This window comes from Citrus sinensis, chromosome 8 (assembly GCF_022201045.2).
Source record: "Citrus sinensis cultivar Valencia sweet orange chromosome 8, DVS_A1.0, whole genome shotgun sequence".
NCBI classification, from domain to species: domain Eukaryota; kingdom Viridiplantae; phylum Streptophyta; class Magnoliopsida; order Sapindales; family Rutaceae; genus Citrus; species Citrus sinensis.
Window position 1 is genome coordinate 21,141,953 of NC_068563.1, and position 5,140 is coordinate 21,147,092.

General features: G+C 37.7%; 1 non-coding gene across 1 annotated transcript; it reads left to right on the forward strand.

Moving 5' to 3' along the window:
* The first annotated feature begins 3,461 nt into the window (after window positions 1-3,461).
* Window positions 3,462-3,565, forward strand: LOC127899513 (small nucleolar RNA R71). Its single transcript, XR_008051390.1, has one exon. It is a non-coding gene; the product is annotated as a small nucleolar RNA R71 (small nucleolar RNA).
* Window positions 3,566-5,140: the final 1,575 nt, after the last annotated feature.

The window sequence follows — 5,140 nt, forward strand, 5'->3', positions numbered from 1 at the left end:
CATTTAATGGTAATTGTTCTATAATTGTGTCAAAATGGAGACGAGAGAGGTGGTCCGCCACAACATTTTCTGTCCCTTTCTTATCTTTGAATTCCAAGTCAAATTCCTGCAAAAGTAACACCCAACGAATTAGCCTAGCTTTTGCATCTTTCTTTGTAAGAAGATATTTAAGAGCAGCATGATCTGTGAACACGATTATTTTACAACCAATGAGATAAGATCGAAATTTCTCTAATGCAAACACTACTGCTAGCATTTCTTTTTCAGTAGTTGAATAGTTCAACTGTGCATCATTCAATGTCATACTAGCATAGTAAATAACGTGGGGAATTCGATCAACTCTTTGTCCTAATACTGCTCCTACTGCATAATCAGATGCATCACACATGAGTTCAAATGGTAAGCTCCAGTTCGGGGCCTGAATGATGGGTGATGATGTCAACAACTGTTTTAATTTTTCAAACGCCATGAGACATGAATCATTAAAGATAAAAGGTACATCCTTAGCAAGTAGATTGCATAAGGGTCTAGAAACTTTGCTAAAATCTTTAATGAAACGTCTATAGAAACCAGCATGCCCAAGGAAAGATCTTACTTCTCTGATTGTTTTAGGTGGAGGAAGATTAGAAATGAGATCCACCTTGGCTTTGTCAACCTCAATACCTTTGCTCGAAATGATGTGACCGAGAACAATACATTGTTTTACCATAAAATGGCATTTCTCCCAATTTAAGATCAAGTTCTTCTCGATACATCTCTGCAGAACTAGTGTTAGATGATGTAAACATTGATCAAACGAGTTGCCAAAGACAGAAAAGTCATCCATAAAGACTTCAAGGAATCGTTCAACCATATCAGAAAAAATGCTCAACATGCATCGTTGAAATGTAGCAGGTGCATTGCATAATCCAAATGGCATTCTCCTATATGCAAATGTGCCAAAAGGGCAAGTGAAAGTAGTTTTCTCTTGATCGTTTGGTGCTATGGGAATCTGATTATATCCTGAGTAGCCATCTAGAAAGCAATAAAATTCATGACCTGCTAATCTATCAAGCATTTGATCAATAAATGGTAAAGGAAAATGGTCTTTACGTGTGACAGAATTCAACTTTCTATAATCAATGCAAACACGCCATCCTGTAGTTACTCTAGTGGGTATCAATTCATTATCAGCATTTGTAACTACTGTGACTCCTGACTTTTTGGGGACAACTTGCACAGGACTGACCCATGAACTATCAGAAATGGGGTAAATGATACCTGCGTCTAATAGCTTAAGGACTTCAGTTCTAACAACTTCTTTCATGTTAGGATTTAACCGACGTTGCATTTCCCTAGTAGTTTTAGCATTTTCATCAAGGTGAATGTAATGCATGCAGTCTACTGGGTTTATACCTTTAATGTCTGCTATGGTCCATCCTAATGCCCCTTTGTGCTCTTTCAAAACATCTAACAACTTACCTTTTTGTTCGTCATTTAGGGATGATGAGATGATTACCGGCAGAGTGCTTTCTTCTCCCAAAAATGCATATTCCAGAGTGTTGGGCAATGGTTTGAGCTCGAGTTTCGGTGGTGATTCTGATGATGGAATGAGTTGCTTCTCTGATGGTGCTAGTTGTTCAACTCTTGACTTCCATTTATTAGTGTCCATAGATGGTGCTGAGTCAAGCAGGGCGTTGACCTCATCAACCGATCTGTCAATATCAAAATCCAAACCAAAGTGAGTTAAGCATGTCTGTAAAGGATCATCACTAAGGTTTGAAAGAAAAGTATTATCAACTATTGTTTCTATTAAATCCACATCAACAATTCCATCATCTGCACTGTGAGGTTGTTTGGCAATGTTGAAGATGTTCAGTTCCATAGTCATGTTGCCGAAGGACAACTGCATATTTCCAGTCCTGCATTGAATGTGAGCATCTGCAGTTGCCAAGAAAGGTCGGCCTAGAATAATGGGGATGTGCTTCCTTGAATCCTGTATTGGTTGAGTGTCAATTACAATGAAATCAACAGGAAAATAAAACTTGTCTACCTGGATAAGCACGTCCTCCACAATACCACGAGGTATTTTCGTGGACCGATCTGCAAGCTGTAACACCACTGGAGTTGGGTGTAATTCTCCAAGTCCAAGTTTCACAAACACTGAATAAGGTAACAGATTTACACTAGCTCCTAAATCCAACAAAGCATTCTCAATTGTGTGGTTCCCTATGCTACATGAGATAGTGGGGGAGCCTGGGTCTTTGCATTTTAGAGGAATTTTATGTTGGAGGATAGAACTAACGTTTTCTGTTAAAAATGCTTTCTTTTGAACATGCATGTTTCTCTTTTTAGTACACAAATCTTTAAGAAACTTGGCATAAGATGGAACTTGCTTTATAGCATCAAGTAAAGGGATGTTAACACTTACCTGTTTGAAGATTTCAAGAATCTCACCTGTGGATTTTCCCTTTTTTCCTTTAGCTAACCTCTGAGGAAATGGAGCCTTGGGAACATATTCTTGTGGGTTGGCTTCTTCTCTCTCCTCCGGTGGTGAGTCCTCAACGTTCACAGGTACAATTTGATTTTCCTTTGTCACCGGCATCTCCACTTTGTTGTCGACTTCCTTTCCTTTTCGCAAGGTCATTACTGCTTTGACTTCTCCATGCTGCTGTGGTGAACTGGTACTTGCTTCATGCACTCCTTTAGGGTTAGGCACTGGTTGACTTGGAAACTTACCTTTCTCAACGGTCATTGCCAAGGTCTGAACTGAAGAAGCAAGTTGTCCCACCATCTTCTCGAGGCTTGAAACTGATTGGGCTTGTGAGTTGAAGCCCGCTCTCAATTCATTTCGTAGTCCATCAATGGTGCGGTTCTGTTGCTCAATCGTGGAGTGAGTAACATTCTTGAAATTTTGGAATGCATCCTCCCATGGTCTGGGTTGAGAGTAGTTCTGATTCTGATTGAATGGTCTAAATGGGGGCTGAGAGGCTTGAGGATTTTGTGGAATTGGTGGAGCTGGAGCTGTTGGTCCATTCTGTTGGAATCCTTGAGACCATGAAAAATTGGGGTGGTCTCTCCATCCAGGGTTATATGTGTTGGAGTATGGGTTGTAATTTGATGGCTTTCTCATTACACCTATGGCATTGGCCTGATCTGAGTATGAGTCATGGTCATGTGGCTCTGTTGATTTAGCAGTCGATAACGATGCTATTTGTCGAGCAAGACCTTCGACCATCTCCTTGACTTCTTTGATTCCTGAAGTTGATTCGCCAATTTGAACCTCATTCACTCCTTTAATTCTTCTAGTAGTCCTAAGTGATCGACTCCGTTGTTGGGAATTGTCCGCTTGTCGCTGGAAGAATTCCCAAATTTCTGACGCACTTTTTGACATTAGCTCTCCTCCACTTGTTGCCATTAGCCATTCTTGCACATTTGGTAGTAATCCCTCCAAAAAGTATTGACATTGGTGCCATTTTTTGTACCCATGATGTGGACACTTCAAGAGTAGCCCATTAAATCGCTCCCATGTTTCAAAAAATTGCTCGTCCTCTCTCTGGGTAAACTCCGAGATTTCCCTGCGAATAGCATTGGTTTTATGCACTGGAAAATATTTATTTAAAAATTTTGTAACCATTTGTTCCCATGATGCAATGCTATTAGCAGGCAATGTATTAAGCCATGAACGAGCTCTATCTTTTAAAGAAAATGGGAATAGTCTGAGTTTAACATCATCGTCTGAAAAATTCTCATATTTAAATGTTTGACAAATAGCATGAAAATCATTCAAATGATTATATGGGTCCTCATTTTCTAAGCCATAGAATGTGGGGAGACAATTTAGCACACTAGGTTTTAGTTCAAAGCTCCTAGCAGCTACATTTGGGTATCTTATGCATGATGTGCTCAAATTAGCTAAGGGACTAAAATAGTCCTTAAATGGCCTCTCCTGTGGTGCTTGTAAATCCATTCCAAATTTATTTTTAATGTGCTTTTGTGTGCGAATTGTTTTCTCAAGTTCAAGGTCTATAGGTTCAAGATTAGGTAATAATGACCTACGACCATGCATGCAAAACAAATAAAATAAAAATAAGGATGAGAACAAAACAAATAAAAATAAAGAAGAGGGAGAAATTACGATACTAACCTTATTGCGCTATTAAAACCTTTCTATAAAAATACACAAAAATAAATACATGAAATAAATTAACTAAAAATTAAATTAATAAAATAAACAAAAAAAAATTATAAAGAAAAATAAATTGAAAATTAAATTACAGAATTTTAAAGAAGAGAAAAAGGAAAGAAATACTAACCTTTAAATGTAGATTCACTTTTTTTTTTCTTTTTTTTTTTAATAATTAAAAAAAATACAAGAAAACAAATAAAAGAAGTTATTCACAAAAATTAATTCTATGAATTAAAATTACTTACCTCCCCGGCAACGGCGCCAAAAACTTGTTGTGCAAATTTTAATGTACTCGCAAGCGCACGAATCTATTGTAGTATAGATCTATGGTGACGAGTGTCGATCCCACAAGGAGGTGGATTTTAATTGTGTTTAGAATTAATTTTGTAAATGGGTTGTTGGATTTATGGTGGAAATGATTTGGTATATGCTAAAACTTAAATTAAAATGGCGAGGATAAATTCTGAAATTGGTATTGAAATGGCGAGAATAAATTGATGAGAATTATATTGAAATGACGTACTTGGGTATCTGGATCCGTATCAACATGCATCATGGGCTAAATATTCCTTATTAATGCCAATTAAATCATGAGGGGGGAATCCACACCTCATGAACCACGCTCTAATCAATATGGTGCTAAGGGCTTATCGTGCCAAATAATAATAACCTTGTACTAGAGGGCCGGTGAAACCAAGGCGGTACTAGACAAGATTAGTATTATTTGTCGACGAGAAGTCAAAACATCCACAAAAACTAGAGGGGAAGAGAAAATAAATTTACCAAATAAAGCCCATGACACATGTTGAGACTTCACCTTCAACCCAAGCTTGAAAAGAAATTAGCCACTCATAATTGAACTAGGGGCAAAATGGAAATTTATTAAAATACGAAGAAAATACAAGATGGAGAGAGAATTACAAAAAATGGATCCCAAAAATGGATTCAGAGATCTCAAATTAGGGGGGGGAG